Source organism: Rattus norvegicus, chromosome X, assembly GCF_021556685.1.
Source record: "Rattus norvegicus strain SHRSP/BbbUtx chromosome X, alternate assembly SHRSP_T2T, whole genome shotgun sequence".
Classification (NCBI taxonomy): Eukaryota; Metazoa; Chordata; class Mammalia; order Rodentia; family Muridae; genus Rattus; species Rattus norvegicus.
The window spans coordinates 120475396-120501135 of NC_141554.1; the positions used below are offsets into that span (position 1 = coordinate 120475396).

Sequence of the window (25740 nt, forward strand, 5' to 3'; positions counted from 1 at the left end):
TTAGACAGGATGGATGAAGCAAAGAAGTGCAGGCCGACAGGAGCCGGATGTAGATCGCTCCTGAGAGACACAGCCAGAATACAGCAAATACAGAGGCGAATGCCAGCAGCAAACCACTGAACTGAGAATCGGACCCCCGTTGAAGGAATCAGAGAAAGAACTGGAAGAGCTTGAAGGGTCTCGAGACCCCATATGTACAACAATGCCAAGCAACCAGAGCTTCCAGGGACTAAGCCACTACCTAAAGACTATACATGGACTGACCCTGGACTCTGACCTCATAGGTAGCAATGAATATCCTAGTAAGAGCACCAGTGGAAGGGGAAGCCCTGGGTCCTGCTAAGACTGAACCCCCAGTGAACTAGACTGTTGGGGGGAGGGCGGCAATGGGGGGAGGGTGGGGAGGGGAACACCCATAAGGAAGGGGAGGGGGGAGGGGGATGTTTGCCCGGAAACCAAAGAATTATTATTAAGTATTAAATAAATTTAAAAAAATAAAAAAATCCAATAAAAGGTGGATGTTCCCTAAATATAGCCACCATATGCCCTAAAAAAAAAAACAAACAAAAAAAACAAACAAACAAACAAAAAAAAGAAATTGGGTTAGTGAAGACTGGTTTTTCCTATCTGTAGATTGCCAATTTGTCCTATTGACTATATCCTTTGCCTTATAGAGGCTTACCAGTTTCATGAGGTTCTATTTATCAATTCTTTATCTTAGAGCATGAGCCATTGGAGTTCTGTTTAGGAAATTTCCTCCTGTGCCAAAGAGTTCAAGGCTCTTTCCCCCTTTCTCTTCGATTAGATTCAGTGTATCTGGTTTTATGTTGAGGTACTTGATCCACTTGGACTTGATCTTTGTGCAAGGTGACAAATGGATCTATTTTCATTTTCTACCTACAGACTGTCAGTTAGACCACCACCATCTATTGAAGATACTTTCTTTTTCTTTTTTTCCCCACTGTATATTGTTAGCATCTTTGTCAAAGATCAAGTATGCATAAGTATGTTGTTTTATTTCTGGGTCTGCAATTCTATCCATTGACCAATGTATCTGTCTCTGTACCAATACCATGCAGCTTTTGTTACTATTGCTCTGTATTATGGCTTGAGGTAAGGGATGGTGATTCCCCCACAAGTTCTATTGTTAAAAATCATTTTCGCTATTCTGGGTTTTTTCCTTTTCCAGATGAATTTGAGAATTGCTCTTCCCATGTCTTTGAAGACTTGCGTGGGGATTTTGATGACAATTGCACTGAAATCGTACATTGCCTTTGGTAGGATGACCATTTTTACTATGTTAATTCTGCCAATCCATGAGTATGGACAATCTCTCCATTTTCTGAGAGCTTCTTTGTTTTCTTTGAGAGACTTGAAGTTATTGTCATATAGACCTTTCATTTGTATAGTTAGAGTTACCCGAAAGATATTTTATATTATTTGTGGCTATTGTTGGGAGTCTTTTCCCTAATTTCTTTCTCAGTCTGCTTATCATTTGTATAAAGGAAAGCTTCTGATTTATTTAATTTTATGTCCGGCCACTTTGCTGAAGTTGTTTATCAGCTATAGAAGTTCTCTGGTGGAATTTTTTGGGGTCATTTATGTATACTATCGGATCATCTGCAAATAGGGATACCTTTTCTTCTTTGTCAACATGTATCCCATTGGTCTCTTTTTATTGTGTTATTGTTCTAGCTAGAACTTTGGTACTATATTGAATAGATGTGGGGAGAATGGCCACCCTTGTCATGTCCCTGATTTTAGTGGAATCGCTTCAAGTATCTCTCCATTTAATTTGATATGGGCTGTTCATTTGCAGTAAATTGCTTATGTTTATGAATAGATATTGAATTACTGCTATCTCCCATATTTTTAACATGAAGGGGTGTTTTATTTTGTCAAATGCTTTTTCATCATCTAAGGAGATGATCATTTGATTTTTTCTTTGATATGTATACACACACACACACACACACACACACACACACACACACGTATATATATATATGATTTCATTAGTGGATTTTCATGTCTTGAACCAAATTTGCATCCCTTGGCTGAAGTCTACTTTATCATCGTGATTGATGGCTTTTATGTGTTCTTGGATTCAGTTTGCAAGAATTTTATTGAGTATTTTTGCATCGATATTCATAAGCAAAACTGGTCTGAAGTTATTCTTTTCTGTGGTGTCCTTGTGTGTTTTAGGTATCAGAGTAATTGTGGCTTTATAGAATGAATTGCATAGTGTTCCTTCCATTTCTATTTTATGGAATAGTTTGAGGAATATTGGTCTTAAGTCTTCTTTGAAGGTCTGGTAGAATTCTACATTAAAGCCATCTGACCCTGAGATTATTTTGGTTGGGAGGTTTTTAATGAGTTCTATTTCCTTAGGGAATATATGCCTGTTTAGAAAGTTTACCTGATCTTGATTTAATTTTGGAATGTGGTATCTGTCTAGAAAGCCATTTCATCTAGATTTTCCAGTTTTGTTGAGTATAGGCTTTTGAAAGTAGGATCTGATGATTTTTTAATTTCCTGTGTTTCTATTGTTATGTCTCCCTTTTCATTTCTGATTTTGTTAATTTGGACACTGCCTCTGGGCCCTTTAGTTATACTAACAGTTTATCTATCTTGCTGATTCAAAGAACCAGCTTTTGGTTTTGCTGATTCTTTCTATAGACCTCTTTGTTTCTATTTGGTTGATTTCTGCCCTGAGTTGGACTCGTTCCTGTCTTTTCCTCTTGGGTGTGTTCGCTTCTTTTTGTTCTAGAGCTTTCAGGCATGCTTCTAAATTGATAGTGTACGAACTCTCTAGTTTCTTCACCAGGGCACTTAGTGCTATGAATTTTCCTCTTAGCACTGCTTTCGTTGTGTCCCATAAGTTTGGGTATGTTGTGTCTTCCTTTTCATTGAATTCCAGGAAGTCTTTTTTTCTTCTTTATTTCCTCTCTGACCAATTTATCATTGATTAGAGAGTTGTTCAGATTCCATCGGTATGTGGGTTGTCTGTTGTTTTTGTTGTTATTGAAGACCATCCTTAGGTCATGGTGATCTGATTGGATACATGGGGTTATTTCAACCTTCTTGTATCTTTTGAGGCCTGTTTTGTGACCAATTACATGGTCAGCTGTGGAGAAGGTACCATGAGGCGTTGCAAAAGTGGTGCATTCTTTTGTTTTAGGGTGAAATGTTCTGTAAATATCTGCTAAATCAGGGTTGGGGATTTAGCTCAGTGGTAGAGCGCTTGCCTAGCAAGCGCAAGGTTCTGGGTTTGGTCCCCAGCTCCGGAAAAAAAAAAAAGAAAAGAAAAAAGAATCTGTTAAATCCATTTGGTTCATGACCTCTATTAGTTTCACTGTGTCTCTGTTTAGCTTGTGTTTCAGTGTTCTGCGAGAGTGGGGTGACTAAGTCTCTATTATTGTGTAGGGTTCAATGTGTGTTTTGAGCTTTAGTAAAGTTTATGAATGTGGGAGCACATGCATTTGGGGTATAGATGTTCAGAATTGAGACTTTCTCATGGTGGATTTTTATTCTTGATGATCTTGCTTGATAACTTTTGGTTGAAAGTGTATTTTATTGGATATTAGGATGGCAACTCCAGCTTGTTTCTTGGGACCATTTGCTTGGAAGACCTTTTTTCCCAACCTTTTACTCTGACGTAGTATCTGTAGGGCTAACAGTTCTTTGACATAGTTCCCAGGTGAATATTCTAGAAGCCCAATGTTTCATTAGAGGATAAAGTGACTTAACACAAAAAACTCACATGAACTTTACAATATGGCTGACAGGAAGTACAGACAAGGTCTGGGAATGCACAGGTTGGGTTCTCTGGACAAGAAGACCAAAGAGTTTGGGTGACAGTTGTAGTTTTTATTTTGACTCTGGTTTGTAAAAAAGGAACTAGGGCACTCAAAAAGGAAAGCATCTGTGTGTTTGTGTGTGGTTTTTTTTTTTTTTTTTTTTCTTCTTCACTACAACCTGGCATCTCCTTCTTCTAGGTTTGAATGTATCACTGGCCCTTGACTCTGTTTGAATAGCTGGTTGTCTCTATTGTTCCAACTGTCTTCCTTATTTGTCCTTCCAACTTTTCCTGTCAGGAGCCTGGTATGTATGTGTAGGGAGAAGAATCAGGTAGCCTTGAACTAGAAGCTTGGTTGTCGAATGGCTATACAATCTCTTCTTCCCCGTGGGAGGACTGAACACTCTATGGTTTACCTTGGCACTCACTAACAAAATTCCAGTTATAAGTTATGTACATATGGGCCAGTCAGATTATTTCTGGAAAGATGTGAGTGAGTCATATGTTGCCCAAGGTCAAGTTTCTGCCTAAGAATGTATTTGTAGACCTTCTTTTGACCATTGCTCTTAGTTTTCCTGTATGTTTCTGAGGGCATGCCACGTTCTTGTGTTGGACTGGGAATGAGGAACTTGTGTAGCCTGTAACCTCCGAGACAGTATGTATACAGTGAAGCTCCAAAGCCCATCTCTGGCCAAAGGAGGCCATGATTAAGGTCAGTCAACTTGGGATTTATTGGCAAAATGTGTGTGTGTGTGTGTGTGTGTGTGTGTGTGTGTGTGTGTGGTGTTGTTGTTGTTGTTTATCAAAGAAGGGTGGAGGGAGAGAACCTGAAAGATGGGTACCTTGGCTTCTTGGTTCAATACTGTCAGCAAGTGATCTGTTCTTAATGTTCCCACCAATAATTCAGTGTGTTTTCTCTCAAAATGTCTGGGGGCAAAGGACTGAAGAATAGATATATCTTGGTAGCACAGGAGGGACTTGTACTCAGCCCAAGGTCCCGTTTCTTCTGAAGAATTTATATGTATTGTGTCTTCTGACTCTTCTTTCTAGTTTTGCAGTTCCGAATTTAGTGCGAACTCGAGTGCTGAACTGATGGTGCTGTACTGTGCCCCAGACTAAGTCTCTGGCTAGAAGTTTGTTTCTATGGCTTCTCCTGACCCTTGCATCCAGGGGAAGGGATCCTCATTGGGTTTTCCTGTTTGGCCCTTATGCCTTGAGGATGGTCCCTGTCCTTGTGGGAGAATATCTTAATACACTGAAACAGAGACCACCCAGGTCAGATCAGTGATAATAGGTACTGTAGACATAAGGAACCAATTTCTATCTAACATATATCAGAGTCAAGTGTTATGTTGAACTGTTTCAGTTTTTTTTTTTTTTTTCACTCCAAGAAGGGCGGAGGGAGAGAACCTGTAAGAAGGGTATCTTCACATTCTTGATACTACACTGCCATCCAGTGGAATTGCTTTGCTGTTCTTATCAACACCTCCATAAGCTTTTCCTTGGCAAGTCTGGTAGTGGGTGAGGAGTGCTTCAGCTTCTGGTTCAAATATTAAAGTGAAGGTAGCTTGAGCCAACTGGCAGGTTCTGCGGTTAGCCAGCTTGCTTCTCTGAGTAATAAATTCAGCTACTTGCGAATATGGGCTTTGTGATCTCGAGGCGGCCATGTTTGCACAGTGATGAGGAACACTATTTCGGATTCATCAACTGGGGCACAGATATGTGGGTAACTTGCTGATCAAGGTTAGGAATCTCCCCCAATTGCCTCTGACCTGTTTTTTAGATACCTTTCTGCATATATATCTCATTTCTTGGAATCAGCCAGTGCCCATGAGATTCTGGACTTTGTTCATGAGCTTCAGGGTCTCGAGAAATGCCATCTAGAGGTCAAAAATATGTCAGTCCTTTCAATTCATCATACTCTCTACCCTACTCTCACTTCCATTACTCCCTCTTTTTCATTCCTTCCCTCCTTCCACTCTTAGATACTCAGCCTGTTGTCTCTGCTTTTTTTCTTCCCTTCCTTTCTGTATTTTCTGTCTTTTGGCTTCCTTTTTATTCCCTTTATTCTTCTGCTGTACTTCAGGAGTTTTGCTGGGAGAGCTCTCTTTGTCTTGGACTTGGAATCCGTGGTTCAGCATCAAATCAGGTCCCCACACAACCCACAGGCCGGGAAAACATCTGTAAAGGTGAGACATAGGCAGGACATTTTCTAGTTTCGCCACAACAAAGCTATCCCTTCAAACAGATAGGCAGTTGGCCTGAGGGAGGGAACCACCCTAACTTGCCTGAGGACTTACACTGGAATCATGCCTGGAGCTAGACTCCATGATGCACAGAGGACAATGGACACATGGGAGGTTGCAGAAAGGAGTTACTGGGAAAGCAGTGATTGACAATGAATGTATGGGGAAAGAGGTGGGATAGATGACTGATGGTGAGACCATAATAGTGGTAAGATGAGTCCAAAGAGATGCTTTGTTGCCTCACCCAGGGCATGACAGGCACGCAGCCCCTGGGAGGGAATCTGGATTCTTCTGGGATATTTTCATGCCCCATGACCAGGATCCTCCAGAGGAAAAAGGATCCTCAATTCCCAAACTCACCCATGATGTAGCAATGGCCCAGAACATCCACCCATGCAAATCCAGGGTCATGGACTCCATAAGTTGAGATCTTTAGACAAGAAGACCGAAGTGTTTGGTTAGCAGCTCTCCTCTCTATTCTGTTCTATTGGCTTAAGGATCCAAAGACCTCAGATTGGAAATTTCCTGAAAAAAAAATTATATATATATATTTGTCTTCTGTGTAAATTGGAACCTTCCTCTGTCAGGTAAAAATCCATTTCTGCTCCGAGGACCTCTGCGGGTAGATGACCAGGCTGCCCACTTTCTTCTCTACCTCATGACTCTCCCTGCCAGGAGACTGGTGAGTGAGTGTGGAGAGGAGAGGGCACCTAACCTTAACCTGAAGCTTAGTGTAACCTGGTTATGGGTATCTGTACAACCATGGAAAGCCTGGACACAAACTGATCACCGTGGACCCCAAAGTCATGATGTCTTCCTTGGCTGTGGGAGATGGTAGTGTGTTCACCCTGAGTCCATCTTTTCTCTAAAGGTTTGTCTCTGTGGCTTCTAACAACTCTTGCATCCAGTGGTGGATTTTCCAATTTAGGTTTTCCATTTTCCTATATGGTGTTTAAACCTTTAGGGTTAAAAGCTGCCCCTGTGGTGGAATGACTGAATATAATGGAACTGTATACCCAGCGTTGATGTTCACACACACACACACACACACACACACACACACACACACACACACACACATTGTATAAGCATTCAGAAAGACTGCAGTGCCCACCCGTGGGCAGAAATATCTGGGATTGAACTCAACCATTGTAGTCTCCTGGCAAACTGTTGGCCTGTTTTTTCCCTAGAGATGGATATTGGAGAGACCCTGCAATAAGGGTACCTTGTCACTCATGGAGCAATACTGCCATCAAGCGGAATTGATTTCCTGTTTCTAAGAACAGCTAAGTGTGCTGCTTCAGCAGGTTTGGGGATGAGGAAGTGTGGATACAGAGGGACTGGGGTCCCAACACTGAAATGAAGGAGATTCTACAGTGGTATTTCAGAGTCCAGGTTACCTGTTGGGGCACTCTCTTGCTATTCCCTGAGGCTTGCCATATCCCAGGGCAAAGACAACAGCTACATAGAAAATGTAAGCTTAGATTTCCTGTGTCAGCCATGTTTACCAGGATGCGGAAGAGAACTCTGACTTCAAGGACTGATTTGAAGGACTTGTAGAAAACCTACTTTTGTCTCCTTCATATCCTCCTACCACTACGGAGAAGCAGAGTCAGCCCAGGTAGCTATGGGCACAACAGTGTCCCTGGATTCCTGTTACGTTTTGAACCCTCATCTATACCCAGCCCCCATTTCCTGCAATCAGACACTGCCTTTGGAATTTGGAGCTCTCTTCATGGTTTGGAATTTGGAGCTCTCTTAATGGGTTTGGAATTTGGAGCTCTCTTCATGGGTTTGGGGATCCCCAGAAAATCCACACACCGTTTACATATGCTTGCCTTTCTTCTTTCCCTTTTCCTCCCTTAGCTCATCCTTCCTCCATTTCCTCCCTCAGACGAACTGGGCTTTTTCACTTGTTCCCTCCATCCCACACTCCTGTCCCCATTCTGTCCTTACAGTATACTTGTGTTGTTAGAGATAAGTGTTAGCATATGAAACTCTCTCTCTGTCAGTCTCTGTATGTGAGGTGTGTATATGTGTGTGTGAAAGAAAGACAGAGAGAGACAGAGACAGAGACAGAGACAGAACACAGAGAGAAACAGCATTCCTACTCCTGATGATGATACTTACTTTGTCCTTCTCCATGTATTCAGATCCTTAGGATCCCAGGCATCAGTTCCCTTGAGAGCTCAAAGCAGCCATAACTTTCAGCCCTCAAAATCTTCCTAGTAAGGTTCTCCAGGTATGTTTTTTCTTAACTGTTCTGCAAACATGGGGCAGTGAGTTCAATTCCAGGGCATCTCCAGTCTGCAAGTCTACGTGCCAGCTGCGGAGAGGTGGACCAGGAGGAAGCACAGCTCAGAAAAAGGATAGAGCCAGCAGCACAGCTCCCGTGGCAAAGAAGTACCAGATTGGCTATGCTCTTGGCAAACCTTCCCCGAAAAGGGACTTCTGGGTGAGCCAGTGTCTTTGAGTTTCAGGTCATTCAGGTTTATGATTTGAATAACACAGGCAGAGTTTCCTGGAAAGTGGCTTTCCACTTGGGGTTACTGGAAGAGTTGTTCCCCCAAAAAACAGGGCCAAATTTTAGGCAAGAAGAGTCTTGCAGAATCGCACAATCTCTGGTCCTGGAGATTCAGTCATGCAGATTTTCCTGCTCGGTGCCTGCTGAATCTGCTGAGAAGGAGATCTGTCCACTGCATAGGTTCCCAGAAAATTAACGAATAATTCGGGACTAAAACGAAAAACTTAGGAATTTCTTAGATATGAAGCTATTAAAGGGAAAGTCGGCATTGGAGTGGTAGTCTTGATTTTGTACACTCTGCTTAGTCTGTTCTCCACTAGGGAGGAAGTATTCCCAGAGAGACAGTGACCATGGCAAGCACTTCTCAAAGGACTTTGAATGGTGCTCAACCAGAAAAGCATCTGCCCAAGCCTTCGAAAAGACAAATTGTCAGTTTTGTGCAACTTACACTGAAATTGTCCACACCGATAGCCCAAGCTTAAACTCTGTGCCCTTTTAAGCAAGCAGAAAGGATTCTAGTTTCCCCTACCATTCCCTGACCGAGATCCAAAGATCACAGCAAATGGATTCGCTTTTTCCCTTTCGCTTTCTCTGCCAGGTAAGTTCTAAAGCATTTTCCTCTGATTCTTTTTTTTTTTTCCTCGCAGATTGTTGCGATTCTTTTAATTGCAGGGTTCTTCAAGCTCTGCAGACTGCAGCTAGTTGCTGTAGCACTTTCCCAGCAGTCAGTTCTTTGCCCCGAAAGAGCTAAGACAGGGCAGTAAGGCTACCTGGGTAAGGAAGATTCAGATTCTGTGGAAAAGGCACTTTCTCGCTCTGCCAGTGTCTTCATTTGCTGACACTGAAGTTTGAGATTTGTGACAGACAACATGGGTATAGCTTCCTAGAGACTGGATTTCCACTTGAGGCCACTAGAAGATTTGCAGGTGGCCACAGGGAAAAAGCCTCTTGGTATGAGGAGCAGGAAGGTTTGGGGAGCAGCCGACTTGGGGAGTGTTTCAGCAGGCTCCAGCACTCTCTGGTCCTGGAGATTTTGGGCATTATTTTGTGGGATGTTGCTCCTAAAACTATTGAATAGCGACTGTGGTCACTGCTCAGTCTCCTAGAACTTTTAGGAGTAATTTAGACCTAAAATGAGACATTTTTAAATGAATAAAATAGGTACCTATTTGAAGTTAAAAATCTCAGTATCTGCAACTGTGGAAGGTGTGAGTCTAGATCGGTACTCTTTGCTTCATCCCTGTGTCTTCAGTTAGAATTACTTCAAGAGAAGCTCAGTGACCAAGCACACTGAGATAGGTGCACCCGAAAAACCTTATATCGCCCTGGTACTTCTGGTTCTATGGGTTGTTTTGCATTCCTTAAATCACTGGGTTTCAAATTGATTTCTAGTTCAAGTGAACCAAAACAAGCTCAAAATGATTTTTCCTCTCCCAAGAAATGAATTGTATTTTAGCAAAGATGAAGTATTGTCATATGTATATATGTATATATGTATATATATATGTATTTGTCTGTATACGTAGATAGAATAAATAGACAGACAGGCAGACAGACAGACAGAGAGATAGATATAGATAGAGATTCCTAGAGCAATAAAACAAATGTACTTGTAAGGGGAATGAATAGGAGAGAACAGGAGAGGGTTCCTGATAGTTTGTGAGCAAAGACTAAAGGTAAGTGCTTCAAAGGGTTGTGACAGGGGTCAAGTTCTGTCTAAGATAGTTTGGAGTCTAGTGTTAAGTTGATCTTTTCCATTTCTTTTTTTTTTTCCTTCATGAAGGGCGGAGGGAGAGAACCTGGGGTAAGGATATATTGGCATTCTTGATACTACACTGCCACCCAGCGGAATACCTTTGCTGTTCCTGTCTACACTTCCAAGTGCTTTTTCTCAGCAGGTCTGTGAGTACGTGAAGAGTGCTTGGGGCTTCTGGTTCAAATAGTAAAGTGAAGGTAGCTTGAGCCAACGGGCAGGTTCTGGGGTTAGCCAGAGTTTGTTTTCTGAGTAATTAATTCAGCTACTTGGGAATATGGGCTTTGTGATCTCACGGCGGCCATGTTTGCACAGCGATGAGGAATACTGCCCCAGATTTATCAACTGTTGCTTGTCAACAGAACACAAAGTGGAGGCAACAGATTAGGGATGTCAGCATGTGACAGACCTCAGAGAGGGGCAAGTAAAAGGATAGGAAAGAAAGAAGAAATTCAATGAGGATGGACTGATAGGGAGGGAATAAAAGGCAGGAATGAAAGGAAAGAAGCACTGATTGAGAAATAGATAAAATCTTGAGGATGTTTCTGGAGATTCCCAAGCCCTTGTACAGTGGCCAGGATCCCAAGGATAGTGTCTGCCTCCAGGAATTAAGTAGTGGATACAGCTAACGATTAAAAAAAAATCATGAAGTTCTATTGTAATGACAAGTCCTTGATTTGTCTCTGATCCTTGACCCTAAGAAGATGTGAAGAATTTGCAAGTATGTTGCCGATGTATCTGCTCTGAGGCTGCTGACTCTTGGGAAGAAAGAAGTTCTCCTGCCTGACAAATATGGCTGCCACTGGACATTGAAGCCGGCACTGCCTAAGGAATTCTGGTTATTACTCAGCTGTACAGCAAGCTTCTGATGCTGGCAATGGTGAGGTCCCCACCTGTGATCTGGACGTCTCCTGGACTTGCATCTGTTACTTCAGTTTTTATAAGAGTCCCCCAAATATATTTCACATTCCTTCACCCCCAGACTTTTTGAGTGCACGCTGAGTTGTTGGCACAAACAGTAAAGAAAGACCAGTTGGTGGCAGTGTTTTGCCAACAATACCAAAGGATCCTTCTTCCAGGATCTCTCCCTCCGCCCTTCATTGATGAAAAAAGAGTACAATTCCATTAGATTCCTAGAGAGCTGACTTCACTCTTGCTCTAGTCTAGTCAGAGATGGACCTTGGAACCTTACTGTGTGCATAATGCCTGGGAGGTCACAGGCCACAGGGGTTCTTCAAACCCACTCCAAAAGGAGAACATGGCATTCTCCCAAGGCCTAAGGATCATACAAGAAAACTAAATTGGGAATTCCAAAAGTAGAAGCAAGCATCTAAAGAAGCTATTCACATACATTCTTGGGAAGAATTGTACCTTGTGCTGAGCACAACCCCCTCATAGACCGCCAGGAATACACGGACAAATATATGCCTGTGAGCCGAAATCTTGACACTGAGTTTCAGGGTAACCCACAGAGTGTCCAGTCCTCCCATGTGTATATAATAGATATTGTATAGCCATTCTACAACCAGAACTCTAATTGTCCCACTCCTCTCCACACTCACATACCAGGTTTCAGACAGAGAGGGTCGACAGGACAGAGAAGGTGGCAGCTTGTACAAGAAAAAAAAGGAACACTTACCCACACATGGCCAAGGATGAGGAGACTCCAGCTTGTGCAGAGTAGAGAATACATAGGGATTGTTTCTATCTTCACAGCCCCAGTTCCTCAGACCATGGAAGAGAACCAGAGGAGAAAGAGGAGAAAGGACAACTGTCATCAGAACCCTTTGGTCTTCTTTCCCTGAGACCCTAGCCTAAGAATTCTAGGACCCTGTCTGTGTACTCAGTTGTGTCTGTCAGCCATCTTGCATAGCTCACATGAGCTGTTTTGCCCCAACCTTTTGTTTTCCGAGACAGAGTTTCTCTCTGTAGCAGGTCAGGCTCTCCTGAAACTTGTGTTGTTGACCAGGCTGACCTTGAACTCCAAGAAATCTGCATAACTCTGCCTCCTATGTGCTGTGATTAAAGGTATGCACCAGTACTGGCTGCTCACATGAGATTTTGTGTTGAGGCAATTTCAGACTCTAATGAAACAGTAGGCTCCCATTGAACCTAACTGGGAACTAGTAAATTTCAAAGAACTGTTAGCCTATCCCAGCTGCTACCAACCCACTAGCTCCTCAGTTCTGGCTGTATTCCATCTCTTTGACCGTTCCTGGAAAATATTATGATTTCGTTGTCTATAAACAATACTTTCCACTATCCTACTCAGCCTCTGCCAGAAAAGATATTTGCCCGTATTTCATTTTCTCACAGGGAAATAGTACTACTTGTATGTGGATCTTGGTTTTTAAAAATCATGTGCAGCATGAAATTGAGAATTGCTTTTTCCATGTTTTTAATGAATTGTGTTGGGATTTTGATGGGGATTGCATTTAATCTGTAAACTGATTTTGTTAAGATGGCCATTTTACTAGGTTTAGCCTACTAGTTCATAATTGTGGGATATCTCTCCATTTTCTGAGCTCTTCTTCCTATTTATTTATTTATTTATTTATTTATTTAGAGACTTGAAGTTGTTATATATAGAACCTTCACTCGTTTGGTTAGTTACCCCAGGGTATTTTATAATATTTGTGACTATTGTGAAGCATGTAATTTCCCTGAGAAAGAAGGCCTTAAGATACACAAGAGGGAGCTTCTGAGGTAGAGCAAATTTCATTATGGAGATATGGATGAAGCTCTTGTGCCTGACTGTCTTGCTACAAGTTCTCACTGGCCCAAGGCAAGACATACCTAAAGACTGGACCTGGCACCTTTCACACACTTTCAAGGGAAGGGTCTTGGGCAGAGCATCGAAAACAAAGACTTGCACCTCCCAACGGAACAGAATGTCACTGCTCAGTGATCTGAGCACTGCCTGTCAGGTGTACCCATCTATTCTATGCAGAGGTTGAGTCTCTAAAAGACTTACACTGTAGACTAACCATGTTCCTGTGTCTGAGTTTAGTAATGTCTTCCAACCTACTAGAGGCAAGAGACTTTGCCATGGATTCTGGATACTCTATGGCCTTGCTTCCTCTGCAGAGGACATCTTGAGATGCAAGTGTAAACACAGGAACACACAGCTAGCTTACTCTGAAGTCTAGGAGAATATAGCTCCATTTCTGCCACCTGTCAAAGTTGGGACTTATTCTACCCATGATTCCTCTGGTTGAACAGGTCAGCTTCCTACTTAAAATAGTCACCACATGGTGGAGGAGTCATTTTGACCTTGACCCTGGGGTTTCTCTTTGCCAGGAGACTACAATGTGGTTGAGTTTTTCTGACCACCAGTCTTTCTGAATTAATCCTACTGGTTTTTTTTAATTGAATATATTATGTATTTACATTTCAAATGTTATTCCCCCCTCCCATTCCCCTCCCTCATCTACCTGGTTCTATGAGGATGTACCCACTTTTACCTCAAATCTCTGGTATTCCCCTACACTGGGGTATTTAGCCTTTATAGGACCAAGGGCATCTCCTCCTATTGATGCCAAGCAAAGCCATCTCCTCTGCTACATCTGCAGCTGGAGCCAAATTCCCGAGTAGCTGAATTTATTACTCCAAAAACAAACCCTGTCTAACCCCAGAACAGGTCAGTTGGCTGGACGTACCTTCATTTGTTCATTGGTTGCTGATTCAATATTTGAACCAGAAGGCCTGGGCACTCACATCTCACTTTCAGACAGACTGAGAAAAAGCTTCATAGAGGTGGTGGCAGTACAGCAAAGTAATTCCGCTGGATGGCAGTGTAGCATCAAGAATGCCAAGATAGGCTTCTTCCAGGTTCTCTCCCTCCGCCCTTCATGAAGGAAAAAAAAAGCCAACTGAAAAAGATCAACTTAACACTAGACTCCAACTATGTTAGGAATAACATGACCTGTGTCATAATGCTCTAAAGCACATACATTTAATCTTGGCTCACCCAATTCTATCAGGAATCCTCTCCTTGTTTCTCTGAATGACTCCCCCTCACTGGTATATCTGTTTATCACAAAGTTACATTATCTCACATAGAAGGGCTTGGATACATTTCTCTTTCTCAGGTTATTGGTCCTCAACCATCTTCAAGCTCTCCCACGCATCTGTATGAGCGGAAATTTCATAAGTTTATTTTTCCTACAGGCTAAAAAGAATATGACAATTGCAGGAAATGGATGCTGTTTTATTATAATTAGGGAAAGAAAGTAAACTTTCCAAATACAAATGCATTTCCGTATCACCAGTGCTTATGACTATACATGGGAGCCAATAGAAATAAACAGATCAGGGGAATATAAAATGAAATTTTGTCTCAAATTGTTCTTCAAATATATTTTGTTCCTTGCCCCGGGATCTTGACCTATATTATATCTCTATCAACCTGTATAGATACACACACACACAGAGAAAAAACAAAGCAAAAAAAACCTTTCCGTCACGATTGCTACATACAATTCATTTTTTGAAGTAGTGAATTCATTTTCTGTTTGGCTTTTTTTCTTTTTTTTTTTCCTGAAGTAGAATCCAATTTGAAAAGGAACTTCTTTTTGTTTTTTTCTTTTTTCTTTCTTTTGGAGCTGGGAACCTAACCCAGGCCTTTCGCTTGCTAGGCAAGCACTCTACCACTGAGCTAAATGCCCAACCCCGAAAAGGAGCTTCTTAAGCAATATAAAACTGCACAGACATCTAGAAGTCCCTGGGCAGGACTCAGGTTCGCTGGCAGAATTATCTCAGGGCGCTTGGTCACTGAACTCCCCTTGCACCAATGCCAGCTGAAGACACAGGGATAAAGCAGAAAGGATGGATCCAGGCTCGCACTTTCCACAGCTGCTGATCCTGCGAATTTAACTTCAAAAGGTAACTAACTTATTCATTTAAAACTCTGTCACTTTAGGTCTGAAGTATTCCTAACGGTTCTATGAGTCTGCGCAGTGAGGACAATCGCCTCTCAATAGGTTAACCAGCCACAACCCCCCAAAATAACGCCCCAAATTTCCAGGACCAGAGAATGCTGACTCCTGCTCAGACACTCTCCAATTTGGCCCCTCCCCAAACCTTCCTGTTCCTCATCCCAAGAAGCTTTTTCCCTGTGGCCACCAAGAATCTTCTAGTGGCCCCAAGTGGAAATCCAGTCTGTAGGAAGCTGAAGCCATGCTGTCTGCCACAAACCTGAAACCTTGGTACCTGCAAATGAAGACACTGGCAGAGATATGAAGTGCCTTTCAGGAGGAAGTTCGCCAAAAGCGCCCGAATCGGAAACTTGCTTGCTGTAGCACCTATACCGTCTTTTCATTTGGGTAAGAATTTCATTGACTGCAAAGAAAGATACTTGGCAGAGCGCACGAAATGCCCTTTAGAAGGGAAGTTCGCCAAGGGCACCCAGAATCTGAATTTTCATTGCCGCGGCTCCCTTACTGCCTGGTCGGAAGTCTATCGCGGCAAAGAGCTGAATGCTGGGAAAGTGCTACCGCAACTAGCTGCAATCTGAGGAACTTGAAGATGCCCTGCAATTAACACCATTACATCACGCTGCCCCCCCCCCCCCCCAAAAAAAAAGAAGCAAGGAGGGAAATGGCTTGAGACCCTTACCTGGAGGAGAAAGCACAAAGGAGGAAGCGAATCCATTTGCTGTGGTCTTCTGGATCCCAATCAGCGAACACCTACAGAAGCTGGAATCCTTTCTGCCTGCTTATAAAGGCACAGAGTTTAACCTTTGCGTATCGGTGTGGACAATTTCACTGCAGGTTGCACAAATCTACCAGTTTGGCTCTCAGAAGTCTTGGGCAGCAATGGGGTTTTTTCGTTGAGCTCCTTCAAGCCCTTTGAGAAGTGCTTGCAGTGGTCAGGGAGCCTCTCTGGGGATCCTTCCTCCCTAAGGGAGAACAGAGCAAGTAGAGTGTTCAGAATCAAGACTAGGATTTCGGTGCTGAATTTTTCCTTAACCTCTTCATAGATAACAATTCCGCAAGACGTCCTTTTGGCTACGAATTATTTGTAAAAGTTACTGAAGCCTGAGCAGTGCACAGTTTGCTGCTCAGCAGAATCAGCAGGCACTGAGTGCGCACAAATGTGCGCATGGCTGAATCTCCAGGACCAGAGCTCCCGCGACTCTGCAAGACTCCCCTCCTCTGAAATCAGGTCCTCTGTTCTTTTTGCAACTCTTGGAGTAACTGCAAGTGGAACGCCACTTTCCAGGAAGCTTTTCCCATGTTATCCAAACCATAAGCCTCAGAGTTCCCAACTCAGGACTGTGGCTCACCTAGAAGTCTTTTTTTGTGGGAGGTTCGCCAAGAGCATAGTGAATCTCGTGTTTCCTTGCAGTGGGGTTTCTTTTTTTTTTACATAGAGAAATATTTATATAAATAATATATTTGCACCACAAAATCAACAGATAGACCGGGCTCTTCTAGCTGTAAGTCAGGCTTCAGCGTGAAAGATTCCCCAGACCAATTAAGTTCTAGGGACACTGGCAGCTGTGGAAATGATTCCAAGTCCTACTCTAGAGCTAAAGGGGAAGAAAACCGGTCCCTTCTCGCTTCACCCCATTCCTTACGTTGAACAAGCAAGTAGGCATAGAAAAGCCAGGCTTGTCTATACACTTCCTGTCCCTAAACATGGGGGACAGGAAGAGGATTCACTTAGAACTGCACTTCTATTTTTTTTTTTGTTTACTGTTTACACATTTTGCACTTGGGAGGAGGGAAAGTAAGGTTGGGTCCTGGGTCCTCCCTCTGAGGTTTCTCAGGTTGCAAAATAACTCATTTCTTTGTTCCTGTTTCTCTGCCCAAGCCCTGGCTTTGGGCCTAGAGGCAAGTTAGAAGATTAATAGCATGTGATGGCTCAGGCTGAAGAACTGGCTGCTGGTTAAGTCCCCGCTGTTATCTTGGTGCCTGGTAGGTGTGGGGACTGTCATATTGTAAACCCTGGGAACAACCCTGAAATATAACCACTCCATGCAGGCCCAACTGTCGAGGGTTTTCTTGGTGAATGAGTGGAGTGGTAATACATGGATTAGTCTTAGATTTAAGATTTTACCTGAGGAATTTGGACAAGTTACTTTCTAAGTTAACATAAATGGCAGCAGGTAAACTTTTCTAAATGATTTCAGGACAAGAGCACAAGGTCTCACAACACCTGTGGACAAAACGAAATGAACAATTACTAGAATTTGAAATTAGAGTATGCACAGTGCAGTGATTCTCAACCTTCCTGTGGACACCTTCCTGTCCCAGCTCCATAAATGCACTGTACAATGCTGCTGTACAATCCCAGGCTAAGTGTGACTGTCAGTCTTCAGAGGCCACCCAGGATCATGGGGGGGAAAGATTGAGGGCAAATTATAAAAAAAATTGGGAGTGGTAAAAAAGGAAGGAAGTCTACTAATTCTATTTAAACGGAATCAGGGCTCTATAAAAACAGTATCAGACAGGAATAACACCCGCATAAGTCACTGTGGCATCCAGTTTCTATTCACAAAGAAAAAGCTCCGTCCATCTTTTAATTCTTTTTTTGAAAAATTCCTGACATTACAGAACTAAACTGAAATGTATTGATAATCCACTTTTACATTTCCATGACAGACAAAAATTCATGAGCCAAAAAACAAAACAAAACAAAACAAAAAGGGGGAGAAGCTTATAAGACTAAATATGGATATCTCAGTGTAACTGCTGAACAGAGAAAAGAATTAAAATACCTTAATTAAAAAATTATGAGTGGATGATAAAGTGTGTAGAAACTGAAAATTTACAAACTATTTGAAACCTGGAAATCACTGACTGTTCAGAAACTACACAGATGGATCATGGGTGGTGGTGAACAGCAGAAAGGGATTATGGATGAATCTGCTCTGTTTTAGCTGCTCCCCTTGCCACCTGTCTCTGAGGAAAGCCTGGCATTGATCAGATACTGAGCCAGGCTAATGCTGGCAGCAGGTCCAGTGATGGTAACCTGCCGATCAGTAGATCCTTCCACTGGGTTTGCAGTTTTGATCTGCGCCCCAGACATCTGACGGATCTCATTGATTTTGGCACCCTGACGCCCAATTATGCAGCCAATCAAATCATTTGGAAGGGTGAGTTCATGAGAAGTAGTTTGAGCAGATTCATCCAAACCCAAATAGCCTTTCACCTCTGGAGAGCTGGATTCAATGCCACTGAATCCGGTGTTGCCATGGGTCATGGGAAAATGAGACTGTTGCATTGCCTACTGGTGCAGCTTGGTCAAATCTGGCTGTGGCATGGCATAGTGTCCTTGAATGGTACAGGCCTCTAGAGGTGGTCCCTCCAGGTCACGGTAGAGGCACATGGACGTGGTGGTGTGGGGAAAGCTCGCACAGGTACTGCCTGTGCTGTACCTGTCCTGATCACCTGCAAAGATGACTGGAGAACTGGAGGGCTTGGGCTAGTAGGCATGCCCTTCAGGGTAGACTGGGAGTCTCCAACATGACCACGCAGATCTGTTTGACACACTCAATGATAGATGGCAGAATGCCAGCAATAGTGATTGCCCGCTCAGTTGAGTTGGGGAGCATATTCCCTGCCGCTTGGACCTGAGCCCCTGTACTCTCTCTTATTTCCTTGATCTTGTACCTTTTCCAATAAGAGAGCCACACTGACTAGCAGGAACCACCAGGTAACCGGGGGTCTACTGGCAGCTGTGCTATTGGTCATAGAGCTGCTTATGTCCTCTTCCGGTTTGTCAATGATCATAGCAAAGGCTTTGAAGATGGCATTAGTTGGTCCAGCCAAAGTGATAATTCTCTCAGGACAATTCCCTTCTGAGATGTTGATACGTGCACCCACTCTTCTCTTGCAACTTCTTAACAGATTCTCTGCTCTTTCGGATGATACTGCCAACTTCCTTTCCGTGCATAAGTAGCCTGATGGTGAGAGTGACATTTAATCCACCTTCAATCACACCGGTGTCCATGTCTAGTAGTTACAGGGAGCTGTGCCTTGAATGGTCAAGTCTTTGGTCACTGGATGCACAAGTTGACTGAGGGGAAAAGGGGAGAGGGCAGGAGGGGGAAGGGTGGGAGGCCTGGGACAGAACAATAGGGGCAGGCAGGAAGGTTAGGGCCACAACCCCCCCAGCCCACCCCGCTAATGGGCGGAGGAGTGGGTGCGGATAGCTGGCAGGCTGGCTGGCGGGCGGAGGGCCTGCGGGCAGGAGAGGGCACAGGCTGCAGCTGCTCTGGCTGCTGCCTCTGCTGGTCTGGGTGCAGCAGGGTTTCCATGCTGCCTTTCTATCCTTTTTCTGAGCAGAGCTTCCTTCTGCTCCACCGCTGTAGCAGCTGCTACGTATACTTGAGGACTGGAGATGTCCTGGAATTGCACTCACAGCACCACGTTTTCCAAATAATAGAAGACAAAATGCCAAGATCCTTACTGGGAAGAATTTGTGTGCAGAAAATTATGGCTCCTTTGAGCTCTCAGGGGAATGGATATATGGGAGTGCTTTTTACTACTGGTGTTTACAAGCAATCCTCCCCAAGCAGAGAGTCTGTAAGAGCCCCCGATATAAATTGTCATCATTTCTGTGTCTTTGCCCAATGTCTAATTGGCAGGTCTAGCTTAGCTTTCTCAGCCTTTTAAATCTCCATTTATGTTGCATGCTTCAATGAACTCATTTCTGCTTCATAAGGAATTTATGATTAAAAAACATGGAAATAAATTAAACAACATTCCCCCAATTTTACCATGATCACCTTATATACATTTCATTTAGAGTGGGCACCTGGAAGCTGTGGAATGTCATTTTGAATTCCATACTTTCACAACTGAATATTTTTCATCTCCCAAAGAAAGTGAAAAACACCAGACCATCATAATTAGAACTAGAAAAACCATCCACTTTATGGCCTCTTTCACCATGCCTATGGATCACTTACATGTAGTCCTTGCTCACCCACTTGTGTCAGGAACCCCCTCCTAACCACTCCTCCTCACTGGGGCATCTGTTTCATCACAACCTTACACTATGGACTACATGGCTCACAGAAGGGCTTGGATCCACTTCCCTTTTTCACATTGTCTGTCCCCACCTATCCTCATAGTTTTCCAGTCCATCCACGTGGGAGGCAATTTCATAATTTTAACATGGGGATAACACAATTTGAAAACTGCAGGAAAATGGACATTGTTTCATTCTCTTCAGGGAAAGAAGATGAACTTTCCAAATACAAATGCTTTTACATATGACCATTGCCTATGCTGGCACTTGGGAGGAAAGAGAAGTAAATGGGTTGGAGGAAATGCAAAGGAATTCTTTTCTAAAAATGTTTTGTAAGTAAATTTTGTTCCTTGCCTTAGGATCTTAACCTATATCTATAACTGTCTATCTACATAAACACACACACACACTAACATGCAGGCACCCACACCCACACCCACACCCACACCCACACCCACACTCACACCCACACACCTCATGGCTCCTAAAATAAAATTCATTTTTTGGAAGTTGTGAAAAATCATTTTCTGCCTGGCTTTTTTCCCTTTGTTTTTCCTGAACTAGAATCCAATTTGAAAAGGAGCTTCTTAAGGAATATAAAACTGCACAGACATCCAGAAGTCCCTGGTCAGTACTGAGGTTCTCTGGCAGAATTATCTCAGGGCGCTTGGTCACTGAGCTCCCCTTGCACCAATGTCAGCTGAAGACACAGGGATAAAGCAGAAAGTAAGGATCCAGGCTCGCACTTTCCACAGCTGCTGATCCTGCGAATTTAACTTCAAAAGGTAACTAACTTATTCATTTAAAACTCTGTCACTTTAGGTCTGAAGTATTCCTAACGGTTCTATGAGTCTTCGCAGTGAGGACAATCGCCTCTCAATAGGTTAACCAGCCACAACCCACAAAATAACGCCCCAAATTTCCAGGACCAGAGAATGCTGACTCCTGCTCAGACACTCTCCAATTTGGCCCCTCCCCAAACCTTCCTGTTCCTCATCCCAAGAAGCTTTTTCCCTGTGGCCACCAAGAATCTTCTAGTGGCCCCAAGTAGAAATCTAGTCTCTAGGAAGCTGAAGCCATGCTGTCTGCCACAAACCTGAAACCTTGGTACCTGCAAATGAAGACACTGGCAGAGATATGAAGTGCCTTTCAGGAGGAAGTTCGCCAAAAGCGCCCGAATCGGAAACTTGCTTGCTGTAGCACCTATACCGTCTTTTCATTTGGGTAAGAATTTCATTGACTGCAAAGAAAGATACTTGGCAGAGCGCACGAAATGCCCTTTAGAAGGGAAGTTCGCCAAGGGCACCCAGAATCTGAATTTTCATTGCCGCGGCTCCCTTACTGCCTGGTCGGAAGTCTATCGCGGCAAAGAGCTGAATGCTGGGAAAGTGCTACCGCAACTAGCTGCAATCTGAGGAACTTGAAGATGCCCTGCAATTAACACCATTGCATCACGCTGCCCCCCCCCCAAAAAAAAAAAAGAAGCAAGGAGGGAAATGGCTTGAAACCCTTACCTGGAGGAGAAAGCACAAAGGAGGAAGTGAATCCATTTGCTGTGGTCTTCCGGATCCCAATCAGCAAACACCTACGGAAGCTGGAATCCTTTCTGCCTGCTTATAAAGGCACAGAGTTTAACCTTTGCGTATCGGTGTGGACAATTTCACTGCAGGTTGCACAAATCTACCAGTTTGGCTCTCAGAAGTCTTGGGCAGCAATGGGGTTTTTTCGTTGAGCTCCTTCAAGCCCTTTGAGAAGTGCTTGCAGTGGTCAGGGAGCCTCTCTGGGGATCCTTCCTCCCTAAGGGAGAACAGAGCAAGTAGAGTGTTCAGAATCAAGACTAGGATTTCGGTGCTGAATTTTTCCTTAACCTCTTCATAGATAACAATTCCGCAAGACGTCCTTTTGGCTACAAATTATTTGTAAAAGTTCCGAAGCCTGAGCAGTGCACAGTTTGCTGCTCAGCAGAATCAGCAGGCACTGAGTGCGCACAAATGTGCGCATGGCTGAATCTCCAGGACCAGAGCTCCCGCGACTCTGCAAGACTCCCCTCCTCTGAAATCAGGTCCTCTGTTCTTTTTGCAACTCTTGGAGTAACTGCAAGTGGAACGCCACTTTCCAGGAAGCTTTTCCCATGTTATCCAAACCATAAGCCTCAGAGTTCCCAACTCAGGACTGTGGCTCACCTAGAAGTCTCTTTTTGTGGGAGGTTCGCCAAGAGCATAGTGAATCTCGTGTTTCCTTGCAGTGGGGTTTCTTTTTTTTTTACATAGAGAAATATTTATATAAATAATATATTTGCACCACAAAATCAACAGATAGACCGGGCTCTTCTAGCTGTAAGTCAGGCTTCAGCGTGAAAGATTCCCCAGACCAATTAAGTTCTAGGGACACTGGCAGCTGTGGAAATGATTCCAAGTCCTACTCTAGAGCTAAAGGGGAAGAAAACCGGTCCCTTCTCGGTTCACCCCATTCCTTACGTTGAACAAGCAAGTAGGCATAGAAAAGCCAGGCTTGTCTATACACTTCCTGTCCCTAAACATGGGGGACAGGAAGAGGATTCACTTAGAACTGCACTTCTATTTTTTTTTTTTGTTTACTGTTTACACATTTTGCACTTGGGAGGAGGGAAAGTAAGGTTGGGTCCTGGGTCCTCCCTCTGAGGTTTCTCAGGTTGCAAAATAACTCATTTCTTTGTTCCTGTTTCTCTGCCCAAGCCCTGGCTTTGGGCCTAGAGGCAAGTTAGAAGATTAATAGCATGTGATGGCTCAGGCTGAAGAACTGGCTGCTGGTTAAGTCCCCGCTGTTATCTTGGTGCCTGGTAGGTGTGGGGACTGTCATATTGTAAACCCTGGGAACAACCCTGAAATATAACCACTCCATGCAGGCCCAACTGTCGAGGGTTTTCTTGGTGAATGAGTGGAGTGGTAATACATGGATTAGTCTTAGATTTAAGATTTTACCTGAGGAATTTGGACAAGTTACTTTCTAAGTTAACATAAATGGCAGCAGGTAAACTTTTCTAAATGATTTCAGGACAAGAGCACAAGGTCTCACAACACCTGTGGACAAAACGAAATGAACAATTACTAGAATTTGAAATTAGAGTATGCACAGTGCAGTGATTCTCAACCTTCCTGTGGACACCTTCCTGTCCCAGCTCCATAAATGCACTGTACAATGCTGCTGTACAATCCCAGGCTAAGTGTGACTGTCAGTCTTCAGAGGCCACCCAGGATCATGGGGGGGAAAGATTGAGGGCAAATTATAAAAAAAATTGGGAGTGGTAAAAAAGGAAGGAAGTCTACTAATTCTATTTAAACGGAATCAGGGCTCTATAAAAACAGTATCAGACAGGAATAACACCCGCATAAGTCACTGTGGCATCCAGTTTCTATTCACAAAGAAAAAGCTCCGTCCATCTTTTAATTCTTTTTTTGAAAAATTCCTGACATTACAGAACTAAACTGAAATGTATTGATAATCCACTTTTACATTTCCATGACAGACAAAAATTCATGAGCCAAAAAACAAAACAAAACAAAACAAAAAGGGGGAGAAGCTTATAAGACTAAATATGGATATCTCAGTGTAACTGCTGAACAGAGAAAAGAATTAAAATACCTTAATTAAAAAATTATGAGTGGATGATAAAGTGTGTAGAAACTGAAAATTTACAAACTATTTGAAACCTGGAAATCACTGACTGTTCAGAAACTACACAGATGGATCATGGGTGGTGGTGAACAGCAGAAAGGGATTATGGATGAATCTGCTCTGTTTTAGCTGCTCCCCTTGCCACCTGTCTCTGAGGAAAGCCTGGCATTGATCAGATACTGAGCCAGGCTAATGCTGGCAGCAGGTCCAGTGATGGTAACCTGCCGATCAGTAGATCCTTCCACTGGGTTTGCAGTTTTGATCTGCGCCCCAGACATCTGACGGATCTCATTGATTTTGGCACCCTGACGCCCAATTATGCAGCCAATCAAATCATTTGGAAGGGTGAGTTCATGAGAAGTAGTTTGAGCAGATTCATCCAAACCCAAATAGCCTTTCACCTCTGGAGAGCTGGATTCAATGCCACTGAATCCGGTGTTGCCATGGGTCATGGGAAAATGAGACTGTTGCATTGCCTACTGGTGCAGCTTGGTCAAATCTGGCTGTGGCATGGCATAGTGTCCTTGAATGGTACAGGCCTCTAGAGGTGGTCCCTCCAGGTCACGGTAGAGGCACATGGACGTGGTGGTGTGGGGAAAGCTCGCACAGGTACTGCCTGTGCTGTACCTGTCCTGATCACCTGCAAAGATGACTGGAGAACTGGAGGGCTTGGGCTAGTAAGCATGCCCTTCAGGGTAGACTGGGAGTCTCCAACATGACCACGCAGATCTGTGTGACACACTCAATGATAGATGGCAGAATGCCAGCAATAGTGATTGCCCGCTCAGTTGAGTTGGGGAGCATATTCCCTGCCGCTTGGACCTGAGCCCCTGTACTCTCTCTTATTTCCTTGATCTTGTACCTTTTCCAATAAGAGAGCCACACTGACTAGCAGGAACCACCAGGTAACCGGGGGTCTACTGGCAGCTGTGCTATTGGTCATAGAGCTGCTTATGTCCTCTTCCGGTTTGTCAATGATCATAGCAAAGGCTTTGAAGATGGCATTAGTTGGTCCAGCCAAAGTGATAATTCTCTCAGGACAATTCCCTTCTGAGATGTTGATACGTGCACCCACTCTTCTCTTGCAACTTCTTAACAGATTCTCTGCTCTTTCGGATGATACTGCCAACTTCCTTTCCGTGCATAAGTAGCCTGATGGTGAGAGTGACATTTAATCCACCTTCAATCACACCGGTGTCCATGTCTAGTAGTTACAGGGAGCTGTGCCTTGAATGGTCAAGTCTTTGGTCACTGGATGCACAAGTTGACTGAGGGGAAAAGGGGAGAGGGCAGGAGGGGGAAGGGTGGGAGGCCTGGGACAGAACAATAGGGGCAGGCAGGAAGGTTAGGGCCACAACCCCCCCAGCCCACCCCGCTAATGGGCGGAGGAGTGGGTGCGGATAGCTGGCAGGCTGGCTGGCGGGCGGAGGGCCTGCGGGCAGGAGAGGGCACAGGCTGCAGCTGCTCTGGCTGCTGCCTCTGCTGGTCTGGGTGCAGCAGGGTTTCCATGCTGCCTTTCTATCCTTTTTCTGAGCAGAGCTTCCTTCTGCTCCACCGCTGTAGCAGCTGCTACGTATACTTGAGGACTGGAGATGTCCTGGAATTGCACTCACAGCACCACGTTTTCCAAATAATAGAAGACAAAATGCCAAGATCCTTACTGGGAAGAATTTGTGTGCAGAAAATTATGGCTCCTTTGAGCTCTCAGGGGAATGGATATATGGGAGTGCTTTTTACTACTGGTGTTTACAAGCAATCCTCCCCAAGCAGAGAGTCTGTAAGA

The 25740-nt window shown here is 43.8% G+C and overlaps 2 long non-coding RNA genes and 2 pseudogenes across 7 annotated transcripts in view; 1 reads left to right on the forward strand and 3 right to left on the reverse strand.

The window, feature by feature from the left end:
- LOC100911253 (uncharacterized) overlaps positions 1-25740 on the reverse strand; it is a 105674-nt gene that overhangs the window by 77048 nt on the left and 2886 nt on the right. Inside the window, exons 4-10 of one of the 6 annotated variants that reach the window (XR_015646692.1) lie at positions 21818-22100; positions 15939-16221; positions 14293-14452; positions 13982-14169; positions 11962-12047; positions 6406-6570; positions 3850-5980 (exon numbers count right to left, since the gene is read on the reverse strand). This is a non-coding gene — a long non-coding RNA (uncharacterized LOC100911253). Of the gene's footprint in view, positions 1-3849; positions 5981-6405; positions 6571-8175; positions 8372-11961; positions 12048-13981; positions 14170-14292; positions 14453-15938; positions 16222-17384; positions 17737-21817; positions 22101-25740 lie in introns of those variants that run through there. The other 5 variants (XR_015646693.1, XR_015646696.1, XR_015646697.1 and 2 more) reach the window with 5 other exon arrangements.
- On the forward strand, positions 7844-11303 carry LOC120099356 (uncharacterized). The gene is made up of 4 exons (XR_015646700.1): positions 7844-8500; positions 8890-9167; positions 10353-10467; positions 11027-11303. It is a non-coding gene; the product is annotated as an uncharacterized LOC120099356 (long non-coding RNA).
- Positions 17836-19362, reverse strand: Pcbp2-ps5 (poly(rC) binding protein 2, pseudogene 5; annotated as a pseudogene).
- On the reverse strand, positions 23715-25241 carry Pcbp2-ps4 (poly(rC) binding protein 2, pseudogene 4; annotated as a pseudogene).